Here is a 26,208-nt window from a genome sequence, read left to right as displayed (position 1 = left end):
CTTTAAATCTTTGCATTTGAAACTAAAGAACGACTCTGGTGGGACTCGAACCCACAACCTTTGAATAACTACAACCTACTAGAAATCCAATGCGCTATCCATTGCGCCACAGAGCCACTGATGTATCAGATTTTTGTATCAACAGTACAATGTGTTGAATACTCTTATGTTTTAAATTACACAATCTGTGATGAAACTAATCTTTTTATTTTTCTATTTTTTAAGTATGCTGTAAAGAGAGTATCGTAGAGTGAGAGTAAAATTTTTGTAATGATTTCAGAAATAGCTCCCACTTTGTGTGAGGTGCAAATCAATATGGGGACAATTGCACCATGTCTGATTGAGTGTTTGTTGCAAAGAAACTGAAGACAGAAACATTTTGGTAACATTTATATAGGTTTTGTATTTTTACCAGTATAGATATTTATATTAATTTATATTATAATAATTACATGGCTATCGAGTGTCAGATATTTATAACATTTCTCCCAAATGCAACAGCTATGTCTGAGTCTTCCTCTTGCTGTTTTCAAGTGCAAGTCCTATATCAGGTTTTAGCAATTGTGTAGGTTATTTGTAATACCCATCTAAGGATTTTTTATGATTTTTGAGTGTACTGTAGATACACTTTAAGCTTTGTATTCCTACGTGAGCAGACTCAACATAATATTTTGATTGCTGGTTAAAAATAACCATCCACATTTTTATTACCAGTTATTGATTTAAAGTATCTAAAATTGATTTGTAACTGGTCTTACATTTAAATGATTTTTATGTCAACAACCTATAATTACTTTGTATATATAGTATATAGGTCTCCCATATACAATGTCTATGTTATGTATCATTTTAAGTAAATTTTAAATGTTTGCATTTGAAGCTAAAGAATCACTCTGCTGGGACTCGAACCCACAACCTTTGAATAACTACAACCTACTAAAAGTCCAATGCGCTATCCATTGCGCCAAAGAGCCACTGAAGCAGCAAGCGTTTGTATCCACAGTACAACTTGTAGAATACTTTCATGTTTTAAAAGCTACAATCTGTGATGAAACAAATCTATTATGTCTTTCTTTTTTTAGTAGGATGTATATACAGAGTATTGTAGAGTAAGAGCCAACATTTTATACTGATTTCAGAAATAGCATCCTCATTGTGTGAGGTGCAAAAAAATGTGGGGACAATTGCACCCTGTGTGAAATAGTAACTGTTTATTGCAATACAAACTAAAGACCAAAATATTTTCTAAAATGTATTTAATGTTTAGAGTGCTTAACAGTGTAGATATTCATCTTATTTCATACTATCATGATAATGTTGCTAACCTGTGTCAGATATTTCCAACATTCCTCTTGAATGCAACATCCCTGTCTGAGTTTTCCGGCTGCTGATTTCGAGTGCAAGTCCTATATCAGGTTTAAGCAATTATTTAGCTAATATGTGATAACCATGTAAGGATTACAGGTAAAAAGGATTTAATGTTTTTTGAGTGTAGATACCCTTCAAGGTCTGCATAGCTAGCTGAGCAGACTCAACATTGAATTTGGTTGCTGGTTAAATATAACAATAAGCATTTTTGATCAGCAGTTATTGATTTAAAGTATCGAAAATTGATTTGTAATTGGTGATCTTACATTGAAAAGATTTTTATGTCACCAGCCGATCATTACTTTGTATATATATATATGTATATATATATATATATATAGTAAATAAGTCTCCTGTATACAATGTCTACGTTATGTATTATTGTAAGTAAACTTTAAATCTTTGCATTTGAAACTAAAGAACGACTCGAACCCACAACCCACAACCTTTGAATAACTACAACCTACTAGAAGTCCAATGCGCTATCCATTGCGCCACAGAGCCACTGATGTATCATACTTTTGTATCAACAGTACAATGTGTTGAATACTCTTATGTTTTAAATGACACAATCTGTGATGAAACTAATCTTTTTATTTTTCTATTTTTTAAGTATGCTGTAAAGAGAGTATCGTAGAGTGAGAGTAAAATTTTTGTAATGATTTCAGAAATAGCTCCCACTTTGTGTGAGGTGCAAATCAATATGGGGACAATTGCACCATGTCTGATTGAGTGTTTGTTCCAAAGAAACTGAAGACAGAAACATTTTGGTAACATTTATATAGGTTTTGTATTTTTACCAGTATATATATTTATATTAATTTATATTATAATAATTACATGGCTATCGAGTGTCAGATATTTATAACATTTCTCCCAAATGCAACAGCTATGTCTGAGTCTTCCTCTTGCTGTTTTCAAGTGCAAGTCCTATATCAGGTTTTAGCAATTGTGTAGGTTATTTGTAATACACATCTAAGGATTTTTTATGATTTTTGAGTGTACTGTAGATACACTTTAAGCTTTGTATTCCTACGTGAGCAGACTCAACATAATATTTTGATTGCTGGTTAAAAATAACCATCCACATTTTTATTACCAGTTATTGATTTAAAGTATCTAAAATTGATTTGTAACTGGTCTTACATTTAAATGATTTTTATGTCAACAGCCTATAATTACTTTGTATATATAGTATATAGGTCTCCCATATACAATGTCTATGTTATGTATCATTTTAAGTAAATTTTAAATGTTTGCATTTGAAGCTAAAGAATGACTCTGCTGGGACTCGAACCCACAACCTTTGAATAACTACAACCTACTAAAAGTCCAATGCGCTATCTATTGCGCCACAGAGCCACTGAAGCAGCAAGCGTTTGTATCGACAGTACAACTTGTAGAATACTTTCATGTTTTAAAAGCTACAATCTGTGATGAAACAAATCTATTATGTCTTTCTTTTTTTAGTAGGATGTATATACAGAGTATTGTAGAGTAAGAGCCAAAATTTTATACTGATTTCAGAAATAGCATCCTCATTGTGTGAGGTGCAAAAAAATGTGGGGACAATTGCACCCTGTGTGAAATAGTAACTGTTTATTGCAATACAAACTAAAGACCAAAATATTTTCTAAAATGTATTTAATGTTTAGAGTGCTTAACAGTGTAGATATTCATCTTATTTCATACTATCATGATAATGTTGCTAACCTGTGTCAGATATTTCCAACATTCCTCTTGAATGCAACATCCCTGTCTGAGTTTTCCGGCTGCTGATTTCGAGTGCAAGTCCTATATCAGGTTTAAGCAATTATTTAGCTAATATGTGATAACCATGTAAGGATTACAGGTAAAAAGGATTTAATGTTTTTTGAGTGTAGATACCCTTCAAGGTCTGCATAGCTAGCTGAGCAGACTCAACATTGAATTTGGTTGCTGGTTAAATATAACAATAAGCATTTTTGATCAGCAGTTATTGATTTAAAGTATCGAAAATTGATTTGTAATTGGTGATCTTACATTGAAAAGATTTTTATGTCACCAGCCGATCATTACTTTGTATATATATATATAGTAAATAAGTCTCCTGTATACAATGTCTACGTTATGTATTATTGTAAGTAAACGTTAAATCTTTGCATTTGAAACTAAAGAACGACTCTGGTTGGACTCGAACCCACAACCTTTGAATAACTACAACCTACTAGAAGTCCAATGCGCTATCCATTGCGCCACAGAGCCACTGATGTATCATACTTTTGTATCAACAGTACAATGTGTTGAATACTCTTATGTTTTAAATGACACAATCTGTGATGAAACTAATCTTTTTATTTTTCTATTTTTTAAGTATGCTGTAAAGAGAGTATCGTAGAGTGAGAGTAAAATTTTTGTAATGATTTCAGAAATAGCTCCCACTTTGTGTGAGGTGCAAATCAATATGGGGACAATTGCACCATGTCTGATTGAGTGTTTGTTCCAAAGAAACTGAAGATAGAAACATTTTGGTAACATTTATATAGGTTTTGTATTTTTACCAGTATATATATTTATATTAATTTATATTATAATAATTACATGGCTATCGAGTGTCAGATATTTATAACATTTCTCCCAAATGCAACAGCTATGTCTGAGTCTTCCTCTTGCTGTTTTCAAGTGCAAGTCCTATATCAGGTTTTAGCAATTGTGTAGGTTATTTGTAATACACATCTAAGGATTTTTTATGATTTTTGAGTGTACTGTAGATACACTTTAAGCTTTGTATTCCTACGTGAGCAGACTCAACATAATATTTTGATTGCTGGTTAAAAATAACCATCCACATTTTTATTACCAGTTATTGATTTAAAGTATCTAAAATTGATTTGTAACTGGTCTTACATTTAAATGATTTTTATGTCAACAGCCTATAATTACTTTGTATATATAGTATATAGGTTTCCCATATACAATGTCTATGTTATGTATCATTTTAAGTACATTTTAAATGTTTGCATTTGAAGCTAAAGAATGACTCTGCTGGGACTCGAACCCACAACCTTTGAATAACTACAACCTACTAGAAGTCCAATGCGCTATCCATTGCGCCAAAGAGCCACTGAAGCAGCAAGCGTTTGTATCGACAGTACAACTTGTAGAATACTTTCATGTTTTAAAAGCTACAATCTGTGATGAAACAAATCTATTATGTCTTTCTTTTTTTAGTAGGATGTATATACAGAGTATTGTAGAGTAAGAGCCAAAATTTTATACTGATTTCAGAAATAGCATCCTCATTGTGTGAGGTGCAAAAAAATGTGGGGACAATTGCACCCTGTGTGAAATAGTAACTGTTTATTGCAATACAAACTAAAGACCAAAATATTTTCTAAAATGTATTTAATGTTTAGAGTGCTTAACAGTGTAGATATTCATCTTATTTCATACTATCATGATAATGTTGCTAACCTGTGTCAGATATTTCCAACATTCCTCTTGAATGCAACATCCCTGTCTGAGTTTTCCGGCTGCTGATTTCGAGTGCAAGTCCTATATCAGGTTTAAGCAATTATTTAGCTAATATGTGATAACCATGTAAGGATTACAGGTAAAAAGGATTTAATGTTTTTTGAGTGTAGATACCCTTCAAGGTCTGCATAGCTAGCTGAGCAGACTCAACATTGAATTTGGTTGCTGGTTAAATATAACAATAAGCATTTTTGATCAGCAGTTATTGATTTAAAGTATCGAAAATTGATTTGTAATTGGTGATCTTACATTGAAAAGATTTTTATGTCACCAACCGATCATTACTTTGTATATATATATATAGTAAATAAGTCTCCTGTATACAATGTCTACGTTATGTATTATTGTAAGTAAACTTTAAATCTTTGCATTTGAAACTAAAGAACGACTCTGGTGGGACTCGAACCCACAACCTTTGAATAACTACAACCTACTAGAAGTCCAATGCGCTATCCATTGCGCCACAGAGCCACTGATGTATCATCCTTTTGTATCAACAGTACAATGTGTTGAATACTCTTATGTTTTAAATGACACAATCTGTGATGAAACTAATCTTTTTATTCTTCTATTTTTTAAGTATGCTGTAAAGAGAGTATCATAGAGTGAGAGTAAAATTTTTGTAATGATTTCAGAAATAGCTCCCACTTTGTGTGAGGTGCAAATCAATATGGGGACAATTGCACCATGTCTGATTGAGTGTTTGTTCCAAAGAAACTGAAGACAGAAACATTTTGGTAACATTTATATAGGTTTTGTATTTTTACCAGTATATATATTTATATTAATTTATATTATAATAATTACATGGCTATCGAGTGTCAGATATTTATAACATTTCTCCCAAATGCAACAGCTATGTCTGAGTCTTCCTCTTGCTGTTTTCAAGTGCAAGTCCTATATCAGGTTTTAGCAATTGTGTAGGTTATTTGTAATACACATCTAAGGATTTTTTATGATTTTTGAGTGTACTGTAGATACACTTTAAGCTTTGTATTCCTACGTGAGCAGACTCAACATAATATTTTGATTGCTGGTTAAAAATAACCATCCACATTTTTATTACCAGTTATTGATTTAAAGTATCTAAAATTGATTTGTAACTGGTCTTACACTTAAATGATTTTTATGTCAACAGCCTATAATTACTTTGTATATATAGTATATAGGTCTCCCATATACAATGTCTATGTTATGTATCATTTTAAGTAAATTTTAAATGTTTGCATTTGAAGCTAAAGAATGACTCTGGTGGGACTCGAACCCACAACCTTTGAATAACTGCAACCTACTAGAAGTCCAATGCGCTATCCATTGCGCCACAGAGCCACTGAAGTAGCAATCGTTTGTATCGACAGTACAACTTGTAGAATACTTTCATGTTTTAAAAGCTACAATCTGTGATGAAACAAATCTATTATGTCTTTCTTTTTTTAGTAGGATGTATATACAGAGTATTGTAGAGTAAGAGCCAAAATTTTATACTGATTTCAGAAATAGCATCCTCATTGTGTGAGGTGCAAAAAAATGTGGGGACAATTGCACCCTGTGTGAAATAGTAACTGTTTATTGCAATACAAACTAAAGACCAAAATATTTTCTAAAATGTATTTAATGTTTAGAGTGCTTAACAGTGTAGATATTCATCTTATTTCATACTATCATGATAATGTTGCTAACCTGTGTCAGATATTTCCAACATTCCTCTTGAATGCAACATCCCTGTCTGAGTTTTCCGGCTGCTGATTTCGAGTGCAAGTCCTATATCAGGTTTAAGCAATTATAAAGCTAATATGTGATAACCATGTAAGGATAACAGGTAAAAAGGATTTAATGTTTTTTGAGTGTAGATACCCTTCAAGGTCTGCACAGCTAGCTGAGCAGACCCAACATTGGATTTGGTTGCTGGTTAAATATAACAATAAGCACTTTTGATCAGCAGTTATTGATTTAAAGTATCAAAAATTGATTTGTAATTGGTGATCTTACATTGAAAAGATTTTTATGTCACCAGCCTATCATTACTTTGTATATATATATAGTAAATAAGTCTCCTGTATACAATGTCTACGTTATGTATTATTGTAAGTAAACTTTAAATCTTTGCATTTGAAACTAAAGAACGACTCTGGTGGGACTCGAACCCACAACCTTTGAATAACTACAACTTACGAGAAGTCCAATGAGCTATCCATTGCGCCACAGAGCCACTGATGTATCATACTTTTGTATCAACAGTACAATGTGTTGAATACTCTTATGTTTTAAATGGCACAATCTGTGATGAAACTAATCTTTTTATTTTTCTATTTTTTAAGTATGCTGTAAAGAGAGTATCGTAGAGTGAGAGTAAAATTTTTGTAATGATTTCAGAAATAGCTCCCACTTTGTGTGAGGTGCAAATCAATATGGGGACAATTGCACCATGTCTGATTGAGTGTTTGTTCCAAAGAAACTGAAGACAGAAACATTTTGGTAACATTTATATAGGTTTTGTATTTTTACCAGTATATATATTTATATTAATTTATATTATAATAATTACATGGCTATCGAGTGTCAGATATTTATAACATTTCTCCCAAATGCAACAGCTATGTCTGAGTCTTCCTCTTGCTGTTTTCAAGTGCAAGTCCTATATCAGGTTTTAGCAATTGTGTAGGTTATTTGTAATACACATCTAAGGATTTTTTATGATTTTTGAGTGTACTTGTGAGGATACCGGGTTCCAAATCACTCAGTCACGGTGGTAGATGAAAATCCAACAGTGGTTTATTGAACAGATTGGGTTATAAACAGCTCAGCACACTTCTGTGATCCAATTCTACACGACAATCCCTCCTGGAGCTCCTGACAGAACATTACTTCTTATCCAGTCTCCTGCCACTCTCTCACCTCCTGTCCCAGATCTCTCTCACCTCCCCTGTTTGCTATTATCAAAACCTTTGTCTTTCCTACAATAAGGCGACACCCCCAGAACAGTTTCAGAGCAAACGTACTTTCACATGCCCAGGCATGTCCCCTAGGCCACAATAGATGTTAACTAAATGAACCTTACTTAATCTGATTGTGTGGCCTGGAATCCATTGTGTGGGGAAGAATGAGGGGGGGTTGAATGGCCTGACATCTGAGACTGGCTGTATCTACCCAACAGCAAATACCCAGGTAATCTGTGCAATCACATGGGGGGAACATTATTTTACAAACTATAGCAGAATAACCAATACATTCATATATATACACTGAAAACATAACAATAACATCATACAATATAATACAGTATTGCCTAACATATAACTAATAACATATTGGCAATTGGTGAAGTCCATGTGTAGGACCAGGGCTAGGAAAGTAACCACGTGTCTTTTACCACTGAGCGACACGACGCGCCAGCTGTGTCATCACATGTCGTCACAGTACTGTAGATACACTTTAAGCTTTGTATTCCTACGTGAGCAGACTCAACATAATATTTTGATTGCTGGTTAAAAATAACCATCCACATTTTTATTACCAGTTATTGATTTAAAGTATCTAAAATTGATTTGTAACTGGTCTTACATTTAAATGATTTTTATGTCAACAGCCTATAATTACTTTGTATATATAGTATATAGGTCTCCCATATACAATGTCTATGTTATGTATCATTTTAAGTACATTTTAAATGTTTGCATTTGAAGCTAAAGAATGATTCTGCTGGGACTCGAACCCACAACTTTTGAATAACTACAACCTACTAGAAGTCCAATGCGCTATCCATTGCGCCACAGAGCCACTGAAGCAGCAAGCGTTTGTATCGACAGTACAACTTGTAGAATACTTTCATGTTTTAAAAGCTACAATCTGTGATGAAACAAATCTATTATGTCTTTCTTTTTTTAGTAGGATGTATATACAGAGTATTGTAGAGTAAGAGCCAAAATTTTATACTGATTTCAGAAATAGCATCCTCATTGTGTGAGGTGCGAAAAAATGTGGGGACAATTGCACCCTGTGTGAAATAGTAACTGTTTATTGCAATACAAACTAAAGACCAAAATATTTTCTAAAATGTATTTAATGTTTAGAGTGCTTAACAGTGTAGATATTCATCTTATTTCATACTATCATGATAATGTTGCTAACCTGTGTCAGATATTTCCAACATTCCTCTTGAATGCAACATCCCTGTCTGAGTTTTCCGGCTGCTGATTTCGAGTGCAAGTCCTATATCAGGTTTAAGCAATTATTTAGCTAATATGTGATAACCATGTAAGGATTACAGGTAAAAAGGATTTAATGTTTTTTGAGTGTAGATACCCTTCAAGGTCTGCATAGCTAGCTGAGCAGACTCAACATTGAATTTGGTTGCTGGTTAAATATAACAATAAGCATTTTTGATCAGCAGTTATTGATTTAAAGTATCGAAAATTGATTTGTAATTGGTGATCTTACATTGAAAAGATTTTTATGTCACCAGCCTATCATTACTTTGTATATATATATATATATATAGTAAATAAGTCTCCTGTATACAATGTCTACGTTATGTATTATTGCAAGTAAACTTTAAATCTTTGCATTTGAAACTAAAGAACGACTCTGGTGGGACTCGAACCCACAACCTTTGAATAACTACAACCTACTAGAAGTCCAATGCGCTATCCATTGCGCCACAGAGCCACTGATGTATCATTCTTTTGTATCAACAGTACAATGTGTTGAATACTTTTATGTTTTAAATGACACAATCTGTGATGAAACTAATCTTTTTATTTTTCTATTTTTTAAGTATGCTGTAAAGAGAGTATCGTAGAGTGAGAGTAAAATTTTTGTAATGATTTCAGAAATAGCTCCCACTTTGTGTGAGGTGCAAATCAATATGGGGTCAATTGCACCATGTCTGATTGAGTGTTTGTTCCAAAGAAACTGAAGACAGAAACATTTTGGTAACATTTATATAGGTTTTGTATTTTACCAGTATAGATATTTATATTAATTTATATTATAATAATTACATGGCTATCGAGTGTCAGATATTTATAACATTTCTCCCAAATGCAGCAGCCATGTCTGAGTCTTCCTCTTGCTGTTTTCAAGTGCAAGTCCTATATCAGGTTTTAGCAATTGTGTAGGTTATTTGTAATACACATCTAAGGATTTTTTATGATTTTTGAGTGTACTGTAGATACACTTTAAGCTTTGTATTCCTACATGAGCAGACTCAATATAATATTTTGATTGCTGGTTAAAAATAACCATCCACATTTTTATTACCAGTTATTGATTTAAAGTATCTAAAATTGATTTGTAACTGGTCTTACATTTAAATGATTTTTATGTCAACAGCCTATAATTACTTTGTATATATAGTATATAGGTCTCCCATATACAATGTCTATGTTATGTATCATTTTAAGTAAATTTTAAATGTTTGCATTTGAAGCTAAAGAATGACTCTGGTGGGACTCGAACCAACAACCTTTGAATAACTACAACCTACTAGAAGTCCAATGCGCTATCCATTGCGCCACAGAGCCACTGAAGCAGCAAGCGTTTGTATCGACAGTACAACTTGTAGAATACTTTCATGTTTTAAAAGCTGCAATCTGTGATGAAACAAATCTATTATGTCTTTCTTTTTTTAGTAGGATGTATATACAGAGTATTGTAGAGTAAGAGCCAAAATTTTATACTGATTTCAGAAATAGCATCCTCATTGTGTGAGGTGCAAAAAAATGTGGGGACAATTGCACCCTGTGTGAAATAGTAACTGTTTATTGCAATACAAACTAAAGACCAAAATATTTTCTAAAATGTATTTAATATTTAGAGTGCTTAACAGTGTAGATATTCATCTTATTTCATACTATAATGATAATGTTGCTAACCTGTGTCAGATATTTCCAACATTCCTCTTGAATGCAACATCCCTGTCTGAGTTTTCCGGCTGCTGATTTCGAGTGCAAGTCCTATATCAGGTTTAAGCAATTATTTAGCTAATATGTGATAACCATGTAAGGATTACGGGTAAAAAGGATTTAATGTTTTTTGAGTGTAGATACCCTTCAAGGTCTGCATAGCTAGCTGAGCAGACTCAACATTGAATTTGATTGCTGGTTAAATATAACAATAAGCATTTTAGATCAGCAGTTATTGATTTAAAGTATCGAAAATTGATTTGTAATTGGTGATCTTACATTGAAAAGATTTTTATGTCACCAGCCTATCATTTCTTTGTATATATATATATATAGTAAATAAGTCTCCTGTATACAATGTCTACGTTATGTATTATTGTAAGTAAACGTTAAATCTTTGCATTTGAAACTAAAGAACGACTCTTGTGGGACTCGAACCCACAACCTTCGAATAACTACAACCTACTAGAAGTCCAATGCGCTATCCATTGCGCCACAGAGCCACTGATGTATCATCCTTTTGTATCAACAGTACAATGTGTTGAATACTCTTATGTTTTAAATGACACAATCTGTGATGAAACTAATCTTTTTATTTTTCTATTTTTTAAGTATGCTGTAAAGAGAGTATCGTAGAGTGAGAGTAAAATTTTTGTAATGATTTCAGAAATAGCTCCCACTTTGTGTGAGGTGCAAATCAATATGGGGACAATTGCACCATGTCTGATTGAGTGTTTGTTCCAAAGAAACTGAAGACAGAAACATTTTGGTAACATTTATATAGGTTTTGTATTTTTACCAGTATATATATTTATATTAATTTATATTATAATAATTACATGGCTATCGAGTGTCAGATATTTATAACATTTCTCCCAAATGCAACAGCTATGTCTGAGTCTTCCTCTTGCTGTTTTCAAGTGCAAGTCCTATATCAGGTTTTAGCAATTGTGTAGGTTATTTGTAATACACATCTAAGGATTTTTTATGATTTTTGAGTGTACTTGTGAGGATACCGGGTTCCAAATCACTCAGTCACGGTGGTAGATGAAAATACAACAGTGGTTTATTGAACAGATTGGGTTATAAACAGCTCAGCACACTTCTGTGATCCAATTCTACACGACAATCCCTCCTGGAGCTCCTGACAGAACATTACTTCTTAGCCAGTCTCCTGCCACTCTCTCACCTCCTGTCCCAGATCTCTCTCACCTCCCCTGTTTGCTATTATCAAAACCTTTGTCTTTCCTACAATAAGGCGACACCCCCAGAACAGTTTCAGAGCAAACGTACTTTCACATGCCCAGGCATGTCCCCTAGGCCACAATAGATGTTAACTAAATGAACCTTACTTAATCTGATTGTGTGGCCTGGAATCCATTGTGTGGGGAAGAATGAGGGGGGAGTTGAATGGCCTGACATCTGAGACTGGCTGTATCTACCCAACAGCAAATACCCAGGTAATCTGTGCAATCACATGGGGGGACCATTATTTTACAAACTATAGCAGAATAACCAATACATTCATATATATACACTGAAAACATAACAATAACATCATACAATATAATACAGTATTGCCTAACATATAACTAATAACATATTGGCAATTGGTGAAGTCCATGTGTAGGACCAGGGCTAGGAAAGTAACCACGTGTCTTTTACCACTGAGCGACACAACGCGCCAGCTGTGTCATCACATGTCGTCACAGTACTGTAGATACACTTTAAGCTTTGTATTCCTACGTGAGCAGACTCAACATAATATTTTGATTGCTGGTTAAAAATAACCATCCACATTTTTATTACCAGTTATTGATTTAAAGTATCAAAAATTGATTTGTAACTGGTCTTACATTTAAATGATTTTTATGTCAACAGCCTATAATTACTTTGTATATATAGTATATAGGTCTCCCATATACAATGTCTATGTTATGTATCATTTTAAGTAAATTTTAAATGTTTGCATTTGAAGCTAAAGAATGACTCTGCTGGGACTCGAACCCTCAACTTTTGAATAACTACAACCTACTAGAAGTCCAATGTGCTATCCATTGCGCCACAGAGCCACTGAAGCAGCAAGCGTTTGTATCGACAGTACAACTTGTAGAATACTTTCATGTTTTAACAGCTACAATCTATGATGAAACAAATCTATTATGTCTTTCTTTTTTTAGTAGGATGTATATACAGAGTATTGTAGAGTAAGAGCCAAAATTTTATACTGATTTCAGAAATAGCATCCTCATTGTGTGAGGTGCAAAAAAATGTGGGGACAATTGCACCCTGTGTGAAATAGTAACTGTTTATTGCAATACAAACTAAAGACCAAAATATTTTCTAAAATGTATTTAATGTTTAGAGTGCTTAACAGTGTAGATATTCATCTTATTTCATACTATCATGATAATGTTGCTACCTGTGTCAGATATTTCCAACATTCCTCTTGAATGCAACATCCCTGTCTGAGTTTTCCGGCTGCTGATTTTGAGTGCAAGTCCTATATCAGGTTTAAGCAATTATTTAGCTAATATGTGATAACCATGTAAGGATTACAGGTAAAAAGGATTTAATGTTTTTTGAGTGTAGATACCCTTCAAGGTCTGCATAGCTAGCTGAGCAGACTCAACATTGAATTTGGTTGCTGGTTAAATATAACAATAAGCATTTTTGATCAGCAGTTATTGATTTAAAGTATCGAAAATTGATTTGTAATTGGTGATCTTACATTGAAAAGATTTTTATGTCACCAGCCTATCATTACTTTGTATATATATATATATATATATAGTAAATAAGTCTCCTGTATACAATGTCTACGTTATGTATTATTGCAAGTAAACTTTAAATCTTTGCATTTGAAACTAAAGAACGACTTTGGTGGGACTCGAACCCACAACCTTTGAATAACTACAACTTACTAGAAGTCCAATGCGCTATCCATTGCGCCACAGAGCCACTGATGTATCATTCTTTTGTATCAACAGTACAATGTGTTAAATACTTTTATGTTTTAAATGACACAATCTGTGATGAAACTAATCTTTTTATTTTTCTATTTTTTAAGTATGCTGTAAAGAGAGTATCGTAGAGTGAGAGTAAAATTTTTGTAATGATTTCAGAAATAGCTCCCACTTTGTGTGAGGTGCAAATCAATATGGGGACAATTGCACCATGTCTGATTGAGTGTTTGTTCCAAAGAAACTGAAGACAGAAACATTTTGGTAACATTTATATAGGTTTTGTATTTTACCAGTATAGATATTTATATTAATTTATATTATAATAATTACATGGCTATCGAGTGTCAGATATTTATAACATTTCTCCCAAATGCAACAGCTATGTCTGAGTCTTCCTCTTGCTGTTTTCAAGTGCAAGTCCTATATCAGGTTTTAGCAATTGTGTAGGTTATTTGTAATACCCATCTAAGGATTTTTTATGATTTTTGAGTGTACTGTAGATACACTTTAAGCTTTGTATTCCTACGTGAGCAGACTCAACATAATATTTTCATTGCTGGTTAAAAATAACCATCCACATTTTTATTACCAGTTATTGATTTAAAGTATCTAAAATTGATTTGTAACTGGTCTTACATTTAAATGATTTTTATGTCAACAGCCTATAATTACTTTGTATATATAGTGTATAGGTCTCCCATATACAATGTCTATGTTATGTATCATTTTAAGTAAATTTTAAATGTTTGCATTTGAAGCTAAAGAATGACTCTGCTGGGACTCGAACCCACAACCTTTGAATAACTACAACCTACTAGAAGTCCAATGTGCTATCCATCGCGCCACAGAGCCACTGAAGCAGCAAACGTTTGTATCGACAGTAAAACTTGTAGAATACTTTCATGTTTTAAAAGCTACAATCTGTGATGAAACAAATCTATTATGTCTTTCTTTTTTTAGTAGGATGTATATACAGAGTATTGTAGAGTAAGAGCCAAAATTTTATACTGATTTCAGAAATAGCATCCTCATTGTGTGAGGTGCAAAAAAATGTGGGGACAATTGCACCCTGTGTAAAATAGTAACTGTTTATTGCAATAGAAACTAAAGACCAAAATATTTTCTAAAATGTATTTAATGTTTAGAGTGCTTAACAGTGTAGATATTCATCTTATTTCATACTATCATGATAATGTTGCTAACCTGTGTCAGATATTTCCAACATTCCTCTTGAATGCAACATCCCTGTCTGAGTTTTCCGGCTGCTGATTTCGAGTGCAAGTCCTATATCAGGTTTAAGCAATTATTTAGCTAATATGTGATAACCATGTAAGGATAACAGGTAAAAAGGATTTAATGTTTTTTGAGTGTAGATACCCTTCAAGGTCTGCACAGCTAGCTGAGCAGACCCAACATTGAATTTGGTTGCTGGTTAAATATAACAATAAGCACTTTTGATCAGCAGTTATTGATTTAAAGTATCAAAAATTGATTTGTAATTGGTGATCTTACATTGAAAAGATTTTTATGTCACCAGCCTATCATTACTTTGTATATATGTAAATAAGTCTCCTGTATACAATGTCTACGTTATGTATTATTGTAAGTAAACTTTAAATCTTTGCATTTGAAACTAAAGAACGACTCTGGTGGGACTCGAACCCACAACCTTTGAATAACTACAACTTACTAGAAGTCCAATGAGCTATCCATTGCGCCACAGAGCCACTGATATATCATATTTTTGTATCAACAGTACAATGTGTTGAATACTCTTATGTTTTAAATGGCACAATCTGTGATGAAACTAATCTTTTTATTTTTCTATTTTTTAAGTATGCTGTAAAGAGAGTATCGTAGAGTGAGAGTAAAATTTTTGTAATGATTTCAGAAATAGCTCCCACTTTGTGTGAGGTGCAAATCAATATGGGGACAATTGCACCATGTCTGATTGAGTGTTTGTTCCAAAGAAACTGAAGACAGAAACATTTTGGTAACATTTATATAGGTTTTGTATTTTTACCAGTATATATATTTATATTAATTTATATTATAATAATTACATGGCTATCGAGTGTCAGATATTTATAACATTTCTCCCAAATTCAACAGCCATGTCTGAGTCTTCCTCTTGCTGTTTTCAAGTGCAAGTCCTATATCAGGTTTTAGCAATTGTGTAGGTTATTTGTAATACACATCTAAGGATTTTTTATGATTTTTGAGTGTACTGTAGATACACTTTAAGCTTTGTATTCCTACATGAGCAGACTCAATATAATATTTTGATTGCTGGTTAAAAATAACCATCCACATTTTTATTACCAGTTATTGATTTAAAGTATCTAAAATTGATTTGTAACTGGTCTTACATTTAAATGATTTTTATGTCAACAGCCTATAATTACTTTGTATATATAGTATATAGGTCTCCCATATACAATGTCTATGTTATGTATCATTTTAAGTAAATTTTAAATGTTTGCATTTGAAGCTAAAGAGTGACTTTGGTGGGACTCGAACCCACAACCTTTGAATAACTACAACCTACTAGAAGTCCAATGCGCTATCCATTGCGCCACAGAGCCACTGAAGCAGCAAGCGTTTGTATCGACAGTACAACTTGTAGAATACTTTCATGTTTTAAAAGCTACAATCTGTGATGAAACAAATCTATTATGTCTTTCTTTTTTTAGTAGGATGTATATACAGAGTATTGTAGAGTAAGAGCCAAAATTTTATACTGATTTCAGAAATAGCATCCTCATTGTGTGAGGTGCAAAAAAATGTGGGGACAATTGCACCCTGTGTGAAATAGTAACTGTTTATTGCAATACAAACTAAAGACCAAAATATTTTCTAAAATGTATTTAATGTTTAGAGTGCTTAACAGTGTAGATATTCATCTTATTTCATACTATCATGATAATGTTGCTAACCTGTGTCAGATATTTCCAACATTCCTCTTGAATGCAACATCCCTGTCTGAGTTTTCCGGCTGCTGATTTCGAGTGCAAGTCCTATATCAGGTTTAAGCAATTATTTAGCTAATATGTGATAACCATGTAAGGATTACAGGTAAAAAGGATTTAATGTTTTTTGAGTGTAGATACCCTTCAAGGTCTGCATAGCTAGCTGAGCAGACTCAACATTGAATTTGGTTGCTGGTTAAATATAACAATAAGCATTTTTGATCAGCAGTTATTGATTTAAAGTATCGAAAATTGATTTGTAATTGGTGATCTTACATTGAAAAGATTTTTATGTCACCAGCCTATCATTACTTTGTATATATATATATATATATATATATATATAGTAAATAAGTCTCCTGTATACAATGTCTACGTTATGTATTATTGCAAGTAAACTTTAAATCTTTGCATTTGAAACTAAAGAACGACTCTGGTGGGACTCGAACCCACAACCTTTGAATAACTACAACCTACTAGAAGTCCAATGCACTATCCATTGCGCCACAGAGCCACTGATGTATCATTATTTTGTATCAACAGTACAATGTGTTGAATACTCTTATGTTTTAAATGACACAATCTGTGATGAAACTAATCTTTTTATTTTTCTATTTTTTAAGTATGCTGTAAAGAGAGTATCGTAGAGTGAGAGTAAAATTTTTGTAATGATTTCAGAAATAGCTCCCACTTTGTGTGAGGTGCAAATCAATATGGGGACAATTGCACCATGTCTGATTGAGTGTTTGTTCCAAAGAAACTGAAGACAGAAACATTTTGGTAACATTTATATAGGTTTTGTATTTTTACCAGTATATATATTTATATTAATTTATATTATAATAATTACATGGCTATCGAGTGTCAGATATTTATAACATTTCTCCCAAATGCAACAGCTATGTCTGAGTCTTCCTCTTGCTGTTTTCAAGTGCAAGTCCTATATCAGGTTTTAGCAATTGTGTAGGTTATTTGTAATACACATCTAAGGATTTTTTATGATTTTTGAGTGTACTTGTGAGGATACCGGGTTCCAAATCACTCAGTCACGGTGGTAGATGAAAATCCAACAGTGGTTTATTGAACAGATTGGGTTATAAACAGCTCAGCACACTTCTGTGATCCAATTCTACACGACAATCCCTCCTGGAGCTCCAGACAGAACATTACTTCTTAGCCAGTCTCCTGCCACTCTCTCACCTCCTGTCCCAGATCTCTCTCACCTCCCCTGTTTGCTATTATCAAAACCTTTGTCTTTCCTACAATAAGGCGACACCCCCAGAACAGTTTCAGAGCAAACGTACTTTCACATGCCCAGGCATGTCCCCTAGGCCACAATAGATGTTAACTAAATGAACCTTACTTAATCTGATTGTGTGGCCTGGAATCCATTGTGTGGGGAAGAATGAGGGGGGGGGTTGAATGGCCTGACATCTGAGACTGGCTGTATCTACCCAACAGCAAATACCCAGGTAATCTGTGCAATCACATGGGGGAACATTATTTTACAAACTATAGCAGAATAACCAATACATTCATATATATACACTGAAAACATAACAATAACATCATACAATATAATACAGTATTGCCTAACATATAACTAATAACATATTGGCAATTGGTGAAGTCCATGTGTAGGACCAGGGCTAGGAAAGTAACCACGTGTCTTTTACCACTGAGCGACACGACGCGCCAGCTGTGTCATCACATGTCGTCACAGTACTGTAGATACACTTTAAGCTTTGTATTCCTACGTGAGCAGACTCAACATAATATTTTGATTGCTGGTTAAAAATAACCATCCACATTTTTATTACCAGTTATTGATTTAAAGTATCTAAAATTGATTTGTAACTGGTCTTACATTTAAATGATTTTTATGTCAACAGCCTATAATTACTTTGTATATATAGTATATAGGTCTCCCATATACAATGTCTATGTTATGTATCATTTTAAGTAAATTTTAAATGTTTGCATTTGAAGCTAAAGAATGACTCTGCTGGGACTCGAACCCTCAACTTTTGAATAACTACAACCTACTAGAAGTCCAATGCGCTATCCATTGCGCCACAGAGCCACTGAAGCAGCAAGCGTTTGTATCGACAGTACAACTTGTAGAATACTTTCATGTTTTAAAAGCTACAATCTGTGATGAAACAAATCTATTATGTCTTTCTTTTTTTAGTAGGATGTATATACAGAGTATTGTAGAGTAAGAGCCAAAATTGTATACTGATTTCAGAAATAGCATCCTCATTGTGTGAGGTGCAAAAAAATGTGGGGACAATTGCACCCTGTGTGAAATAGTAACTGTTTATTGCAATACAAACTAAAGACCAAAATATTTTCTAAAATGTATTTAATGTTTAGAGTGCTTAACAGTGTAGATATTCATCTTATTTCATACTATCATGATAATGTTGCTAACCTGTGTCAGATATTTCCAACATTCCTCTTGAATGCAACATCCCTGTCTGAGTTTTCCGGCTGCTGATTTCGAGTGCAAGTCCTATATCAGGTTTAAGCAATTATTTAGCTAATATGTGATAACCATGTAAGGATTACAGGTAAAAAGGATTTAATGTTTTTTGAGTGTAGATACCCTTCAAGGTCTGCATAGCTAGCTGAGCAGACTCAACATTGAATTTGGTTGCTGGTTAAATATAACAATAAGCATTTTTGATCTGCAGTTATTGATTTAAAGTATCGAAAATTGATTTGTAATTGGTGATCTTACATTGAAAAGATTTTTATGTCACCAGCCTATCATTACTTTGAATATATATATATATATATATATATATATATAGTAAATAAGTCTCCTGTATACAATGTCTACGTTATGTATTATTGCAAGTAAACTTTAAATCTTTGCATTTGAAACTAAAGAACGACTCTGGTGGGACTCGAACCCACAACCTTTGAATAACTACAACCTACTAGAAGTCCAATGCGCTATCCATTGCGCCACAGAGCCACTGATGTATCATTATTTTGTATCAACAGTACAATGTGTTGAATACTCTTATGTTTTAAATGACACAATCTGTGATGAAACTAATCTTTTTATTTTTCTATTTTTTAAGTATGCTGTAAAGAGAGTATCGTAGAGTGAGAGTAAAATTTTTGTAATGATTTCAGAAATAGCTCCCACTTTGTGTGAGGTGCAAATCAATATGGGGACAATTGCACCATGTCTGATTGAGTGTTTGTTCCAAAGAAACTGAAGACAGAAACATTTTGGTAACATTTATATAGGTTTTGTATTTTTACCAGTATATATATTTATATTAATTTATATTATAATAATTACATGGCTATCGAGTGTCAGATATTTATAACATTTCTCCCAAATGCAACAGCTATGTCTGAGTCTTCCTCTTGCTGTTTTCAAGTGCAAGTCCTATATCAGGTTTTAGCAATTGTGTAGGTTATTTGTAATACACATCTAAGGATTTTTTATGATTTTTGAGTGTACTGTAGATACGCTTTAAGCTTTGTATTCCTACGTGAGCAGACTCAACATAATATTTTGATTGCTGGTTAAAAATAACCATCCACATTTTTATTACCAGTTATTGATTTAAAGTATCTAAAATTGATTTGTAACTGGTCTTACATTTAAATGATTTTTATGTCAACAGCCTATAATTACTTTGTATATATAGTATATAGGTCTCCCATATACAATGTCTATGTTATGTATCATTTTAAGTAAATTTTAAATGTTTGCATTTGAAGCTAAAGAATGACTTTGGTGGGACTCGAACCCACAACCTTTGAATAACTACAACCTACTAGAAGTCCAATGCGCTATCCATTGCGCCACAGAGCCACTGAAGCAGCAACCGTTTGTATCGACAGTACAACTTGTAGAATACTTTCATGTTTTAAAAGCTGCAATCTGTGATGAAACAAATCTATTATGTCTTTCTTTTTTTAGTAGGATGTATATACAGAGTATTGTAGAGTAAGAGCCAAAATTTTATACTGATTTCAGAAATAGCATCCTCATTGTGTGAGGTGCAAAAAAATGTGGGGACAATTGCACCCTGTGTGAAATAGTAACTGTTTATTGCAATACAAACTAAAGACCAAAATATTTTCTAAAATGTATTTAATATTTAGAGTGCTTAACAGTGTAGATATTCATCTTATTTCATACTATAATGATAATGTTGCTAACCTGTGTCAGATATTTCCAACATTCCTCTTGAATGCAACATCCCTGTCTGAGTTTTCCGGCTGCTGATTTCGAGTGCAAGTCCTATATCAGGTTTAAGCAATTATTTAGCTAATATGTGATAACCATGTAAGGATTACAGGTAAAAAGGATTTAATGTTTTTTGAGTGTAGATACCCTTCAAGGTCTGCATAGCTAGCTGAGCAGACTCAACATTGAATTTGGTTGCTGGTTAAATATAACAATAAGCATTTTAGATCAGCAGTTATTGATTTAAAGTATCGAAAATTGATTTGTAATTGGTGATCTTACATTGAAAAGATTTTTATGTCACCAGCCTATCATTTCTTTGTATATATATATATATAGTAAATAAGTCTCCTGTATACAATGTCTACGTTATGTATTATTGTAAGTAAACTTTAAATCTTTGCATTTGAAACTAAAGAACGACTCTGGTGGGACTCGAACCCACAACCTTTGAATAACTGCAACCTACTAGAAGTCCAATGCGCTATCCATTGCGCCACAGAGCCACTGATGTATCATACTTTTGTATCAACAGTACAATGTGTTGAATACTCTTATGTTTTAAATGACACAATCTGTGATGAAACTAATCTTTTTATTTTTCTATTTTTTAAGTATGCTGTAAAGAGAGTATCGTAGAGTGAGAGTAAAATTTTTGTAATTATTTCAGAAATAGCTCCCACTTTGTGTGAGGTGCAAATCAATATGGGGACAATTGCACCATGTCTGATTGAGTGTTTGTTCCAAAGAAACTGAAGACAGAAACATTTTGGTAACATTTATATAGGTTTTGTATTTTTACCAGTATATATATTTATATTAATTTATATTATAATAATTACATGGCTATCGAGTGTCAGATATTTATAACATTTCTCCCAAATGCAACAGCTATGTCTGAGTCTTCCTCTTGCTGTTTTCAAGTGCAAGTCCTATATCAGGTTTTAGCAATTGTGTAGGTTATTTGTAATACACATCTAAGGATTTTTTATGATTTTTGAGTGTACTTGTGAGGATACCGGGTTCCAAATCACTCAGTCACGGTGGTAGATGAAAATACAACAGTGGTTTATTGAACAGATTGGGTTATAAACAGCTCAGCACACTTCTGTGATCCAATTCTACACGACAATCCCTCCTGGAGCTCCTGACAGAACATTACTTCTTAGCCAATCTCCTGCCAATCTCTCACCTCCTGTCCCAGATCTCTCTCACCTCCCCTGTTTGCTATTATCAAAACCTTTGTCTTTCCTACAATAAGGCGACACCCCCAGAACAGTTTCAGAGCAAACGTACTTTCACATGCCCAGGCATGTCCCCTAGGCCACAATAGATGTTAACTAAATGAACCTTACTTAATCTGATTGTGTGGCCTGGAATCCATTGTGTGGGGAAGAATGAGGGGGGAGTTGAATGGCCTGACATCTGAGACTGGCTGTATCTACCCAACAGCAAATACCCAGGTAATCTGTGCAATCACATGGGGGGACCATTATTTTACAAACTATAGCAGAATAACCAATACATTCATATATATACACTGAAAACATAACAATAACATCATACAATATAATACAGTATTGCCTAACATATAACTAATAACATATTGGCAATTGGTGAAGTCCATGTGTAGGACCAGGGCTAGGAAAGTAACCACGTGTCTTTTACCACTGAGCGACACGACGCGCCAGCTGTGTCATCACATGTCGTCACAGTACTGTAGATACACTTTAAGCTTTGTATTCCTACGTGAGCAGACTCAACATAATATTTTGATTGCTGGTTAAAAATAACCATCCACATTTTTATTACCAGTTATTGATTTAAAGTATCTAAAATTGATTTGTAACTGGTCTTACATTTAAATGATTTTTATGTCAACAGCCTATAATTACTTTGTATATATAGTATATAGGTCTCCCATATACAATGTCTATGTTATGTATCATTTTAAGTAAATTTTAAATGTTTGCATTTGAAGCTAAAGAATGACTCTGCTGGGACTCGAACCCTCAACTTTTGAATAACTACAACCTACTAGAAGTCCAATGCGCTATCCATTGCGCCACAGAGCCACTGAAGCAGCAAGCGTTTGTATCGACAGTACAACTTGTAGAATACTTTCATGTTTTAACAGCTACAATCTATGATGAAACAAATCTATTATGTCTTTCTTTTTTTAGTAGGATGTATATACAGAGTATTGTAGAGTAAGAGCCAAAATTTTATACTGATTTCAGAAATAGCATCCTCATTGTGTGAGGTGCAAAAAAATGTGGGGACAATTGCACCCTGTGTGAAATAGTAACTGTTTATTGCAATACAAACTAAAGACCAAAATATTTTCTAAAATGTATTTAATGTTTAGAGTGCTTAACAGTGTAGATATTCATCTTATTTCATACTATCATGATAATGTTGCTAACCTGTGTCAGATATTTCCAACATTCCTCTTGAATGCAACATCCCTGTCTGAGTTTTCCGGCTGCTGATTTTGAGTGCAAGTCCTATATCAGGTTTAAGCAATTATTTAGCTAATATGTGATAACCATGTAAGGATTACAGGTAAAAAGGATTTAATGTTTTTTGAGTGTAGATACCCTTCAAGGTCTGCATAGCTAGCTGAGCAGACTCAACATTGAATTTGGTTGCTGGTTAAATATAACAATAAGCATTTTTGATCAGCAGTTATTGATTTAAAGTATCGAAAATTGATTTGTAATTGGTGATCTTACATTGAAAAGATTTTTATGTCACCAGCCTATCATTACTTTGTATATATATATATATATATATAGTAAATAAGTCTCCTGTATACAATGTCTACGTTATGTATTATTGCAAGTAAACTTTAAATCTTTGCATTTGAAACTAAAGAACGACTCTGGTGGGACTCGAACCCACAACCTTTGAATAACTACAACCTACTAGATGTCCAATGCGCTATCCATTGTGCCACAGAGCCACTGATGTATCATTCTTTTGTATCAACAGTACAATGTGTTAAATACTTTTATGTTTTAAATGACACAATCTGTGATGAAACTAATCTTTTTATTTTTCTATTTTTTAAGTATGCTGTAAAGAGAGTATCGTAGAGTGAGAGTAAAATTTTTGTAATGATTTCAGAAATAGCTCCCACTTTGTGTGAGGTGCAAATCAATATGGGGACAATTGCACCATGTCTGATTGAGTGTTTGTTCCAAAGAAACTGAAGACAGAAACATTTTGGTAACATTTATATAGGTTTTGTATTTTACCAGTATAGATATTTATATTAATTTATCTTATAATAATTAAATGGCTATCGAGTGTCAGATATTTATAACATTTCTCCCAAATGCAACAGCTATGTCTGAGTCTTCCTCTTGCTGTTTTCAAGTGCAAGTCCTATATCAGGTTTTAGCAATTGTGTAGGTTATTTGTAATACCCATCTAAGGATTTTTTATGATTTTTGAGTGTACTGTAGATACACTTTAAGCTTTGTATTCCTACGTGAGCAGACTCAACATAATATTTTCATTGCTGGTTAAAAATAACCATCCACATTTTTATTACCAGTTATTGATTTAAAGTATCTAAAATTGATTTGTAACTGGTCTTACATTTAAATGATTTTTATGTCAACAGCCTATAATTACTTTGTATATATAGTATATAGGTCTCCCATATACAATGTCTATGTTATGTATCATTTTAAGTAAATTTTAAATGTTTGCATTTGAAGCTAAAGAATGACTCTGCTGTGACTCGAACCCACAACCTTTGAATAACTACAACCTACTAGAAGTCCAATGTGCTATCCATCGCGCCACAGAGCCACTGAAGCAGCAAACGTTTGTATCGACAGTAAAACTTGTAGAATACTTTCATGTTTTAAAAGCTACAATCTGTGATGAAACAAATCTATTATGTCTTTCTTTTTTTAGTAGGATGTATATACAGAGTATTGTAGAGTAAGAGCCAAAATTTTATACTGATTTCAGAAATAGCATCCTCATTGTGTGAGGTGCAAAAAAATGTGGGGACAATTGCACCCTGTGTAAAATAGTAACTGTTTATTGCAATAGAAACTAAAGACCAAAATATTTTCTAAAATGTATTTAATGTTTAGAGTGCTTAACAGTGTAGATATTCATCTTATTTCATACTATCATGATAATGTTGCTAACCTGTGTCAGATATTTCCAACATTCCTCTTGAATGCAACATCCCTGTCTGAGTTTTCCGGCTGCTGATTTCGAGTGCAAGTCCTATATCAGGTTTAAGCAATTATTTAGCTAATATGTGATAACCATGTAAGGATAACAGGTAAAAAGGATTTAATGTTTTTTGAGTGTAGATACCCTTCAAGGTCTGCACAGCTAGCTGAGCAGACCCAACATTGAATTTGGTTGCTGGTTAAATATAACAATAAGCACTTTTGATCAGCAGTTATTGATTTAAAGTATCAAAAATTGATTTGTAATTGGTGATCTTACATTGAAAAGATTTTTATGTCACCAGCCTATCATTACTTTGTATATATGTAAATAAGTCTCCTGTATACAATGTCTACGTTATGTATTATTGTAAGTAAACTTTAAATCTTTGCATTTGAAACTAAAGAACGACTCTGGTGGGACTCGAACCCACAACCTTTGAATAACTACAACTTACTAGAAGTCCAATGAGCTATCCATTGCGCCACAGAGCCACTGATATATCATATTTTTGTATCAACAGTACAATGTGTTGAATACTCTTATGTTTTAAATGGCACAATCTGTGATGAAACTAATCTTTTTATTTTTCTATTTTTTAAGTATGCTGTAAAGAGAGTATCGTAGCGTGAGAGTAAAATTTTTGTAATGATTTCAGAAATAGCTCCCACTTTGTGTGAGGTGCAAATCAATATGGGGACAATTGCACCATGTCTGATTGAGTGTTTGTTCCAAAGAAACTGAAGACAGAAACATTTTGGTAACATTTATATAGGTTTTGTATTTTTACCAGTATATATATTTATATTAATTTATATTATAATAATTACATGGCTATCGAGTGTCAGATATTTATAACATTTCTCCCAAATTCAACAGCCATGTCTGAGTCTTCCTCTTGCTGTTTTCAAGTGCAAGTCCTATATCAGGTTTTAGCAATTGTGTAGGTTATTTGTAATACACATCTAAGGATTTTTTATGATTTTTGAGTGTACTGTAGATACACTTTAAGCTTTGTATTCCTACATGAGCAGACTCAATATAATATTTTGATTGCTGGTTAAAAA

At 33.1% G+C, this 26,208-nt stretch overlaps 17 non-coding genes across 17 annotated transcripts; all 17 read right to left on the bottom strand.

The window, feature by feature from the left end:
• Positions 1-30: 30 nt before the first annotated feature.
• Positions 31-116, bottom strand: TRNAR-UCU (transfer RNA arginine (anticodon UCU)). Its single transcript is given in 2 exon segments — positions 31-66; positions 80-116. It is a non-coding gene; the product is annotated as a tRNA-Arg (tRNA).
• A 3,410-nt stretch (positions 117-3,526) lies between these two features.
• Positions 3,527-3,612, bottom strand: TRNAR-UCU (transfer RNA arginine (anticodon UCU)). The gene is given in 2 exon segments: positions 3,527-3,562; positions 3,576-3,612. It is a non-coding gene; the product is annotated as a tRNA-Arg (tRNA).
• A 1,654-nt stretch (positions 3,613-5,266) lies between these two features.
• Positions 5,267-5,352, bottom strand: TRNAR-UCU (transfer RNA arginine (anticodon UCU)). Its single transcript is given in 2 exon segments — positions 5,267-5,302; positions 5,316-5,352. It is a non-coding gene; the product is annotated as a tRNA-Arg (tRNA).
• A 772-nt stretch (positions 5,353-6,124) lies between these two features.
• Positions 6,125-6,210, bottom strand: TRNAR-UCU (transfer RNA arginine (anticodon UCU)). Its single transcript is given in 2 exon segments — positions 6,125-6,160; positions 6,174-6,210. It is a non-coding gene; the product is annotated as a tRNA-Arg (tRNA).
• Positions 6,211-7,004: 794 nt separating this feature from the next.
• On the bottom strand, positions 7,005-7,090 carry TRNAR-UCU (transfer RNA arginine (anticodon UCU)). Its single transcript is given in 2 exon segments — positions 7,005-7,040; positions 7,054-7,090. It is a non-coding gene; the product is annotated as a tRNA-Arg (tRNA).
• Positions 7,091-9,460: 2,370 nt separating this feature from the next.
• TRNAR-UCU (transfer RNA arginine (anticodon UCU)) lies at positions 9,461-9,546 on the bottom strand. Its single transcript is given in 2 exon segments — positions 9,461-9,496; positions 9,510-9,546. It is a non-coding gene; the product is annotated as a tRNA-Arg (tRNA).
• A 771-nt stretch (positions 9,547-10,317) lies between these two features.
• TRNAR-UCU (transfer RNA arginine (anticodon UCU)) lies at positions 10,318-10,403 on the bottom strand. Its single transcript is given in 2 exon segments — positions 10,318-10,353; positions 10,367-10,403. It is a non-coding gene; the product is annotated as a tRNA-Arg (tRNA).
• Positions 10,404-11,201: 798 nt separating this feature from the next.
• On the bottom strand, positions 11,202-11,287 carry TRNAR-UCU (transfer RNA arginine (anticodon UCU)). The gene is given in 2 exon segments: positions 11,202-11,237; positions 11,251-11,287. It is a non-coding gene; the product is annotated as a tRNA-Arg (tRNA).
• A 2,372-nt stretch (positions 11,288-13,659) lies between these two features.
• TRNAR-UCU (transfer RNA arginine (anticodon UCU)) lies at positions 13,660-13,745 on the bottom strand. The gene is given in 2 exon segments: positions 13,660-13,695; positions 13,709-13,745. It is a non-coding gene; the product is annotated as a tRNA-Arg (tRNA).
• Positions 13,746-15,391: 1,646 nt separating this feature from the next.
• Positions 15,392-15,477, bottom strand: TRNAR-UCU (transfer RNA arginine (anticodon UCU)). The gene is given in 2 exon segments: positions 15,392-15,427; positions 15,441-15,477. It is a non-coding gene; the product is annotated as a tRNA-Arg (tRNA).
• Positions 15,478-16,249: 772 nt separating this feature from the next.
• Positions 16,250-16,335, bottom strand: TRNAR-UCU (transfer RNA arginine (anticodon UCU)). Its single transcript is given in 2 exon segments — positions 16,250-16,285; positions 16,299-16,335. It is a non-coding gene; the product is annotated as a tRNA-Arg (tRNA).
• An 812-nt stretch (positions 16,336-17,147) lies between these two features.
• Positions 17,148-17,233, bottom strand: TRNAR-UCU (transfer RNA arginine (anticodon UCU)). Its single transcript is given in 2 exon segments — positions 17,148-17,183; positions 17,197-17,233. It is a non-coding gene; the product is annotated as a tRNA-Arg (tRNA).
• Positions 17,234-19,616: 2,383 nt separating this feature from the next.
• Positions 19,617-19,702, bottom strand: TRNAR-UCU (transfer RNA arginine (anticodon UCU)). Its single transcript is given in 2 exon segments — positions 19,617-19,652; positions 19,666-19,702. It is a non-coding gene; the product is annotated as a tRNA-Arg (tRNA).
• Positions 19,703-20,474: 772 nt separating this feature from the next.
• Positions 20,475-20,560, bottom strand: TRNAR-UCU (transfer RNA arginine (anticodon UCU)). Its single transcript is given in 2 exon segments — positions 20,475-20,510; positions 20,524-20,560. It is a non-coding gene; the product is annotated as a tRNA-Arg (tRNA).
• Positions 20,561-21,358: 798 nt separating this feature from the next.
• On the bottom strand, positions 21,359-21,444 carry TRNAR-UCU (transfer RNA arginine (anticodon UCU)). Its single transcript is given in 2 exon segments — positions 21,359-21,394; positions 21,408-21,444. It is a non-coding gene; the product is annotated as a tRNA-Arg (tRNA).
• A 2,373-nt stretch (positions 21,445-23,817) lies between these two features.
• TRNAR-UCU (transfer RNA arginine (anticodon UCU)) lies at positions 23,818-23,903 on the bottom strand. Its single transcript is given in 2 exon segments — positions 23,818-23,853; positions 23,867-23,903. It is a non-coding gene; the product is annotated as a tRNA-Arg (tRNA).
• A 1,646-nt stretch (positions 23,904-25,549) lies between these two features.
• Positions 25,550-25,635, bottom strand: TRNAR-UCU (transfer RNA arginine (anticodon UCU)). Its single transcript is given in 2 exon segments — positions 25,550-25,585; positions 25,599-25,635. It is a non-coding gene; the product is annotated as a tRNA-Arg (tRNA).
• Between the last annotated feature and the right edge of the window lie 573 nt (positions 25,636-26,208).

Source organism: Pseudophryne corroboree, chromosome 4 (assembly GCF_028390025.1).
Source record: "Pseudophryne corroboree isolate aPseCor3 chromosome 4, aPseCor3.hap2, whole genome shotgun sequence".
NCBI classification, from domain to species: Eukaryota; Metazoa; Chordata; class Amphibia; order Anura; family Myobatrachidae; genus Pseudophryne; species Pseudophryne corroboree.
The sequence above is the reverse complement of the archived record's forward strand: the minus strand, read 5'-3'. Positions and strand labels throughout refer to the sequence as shown.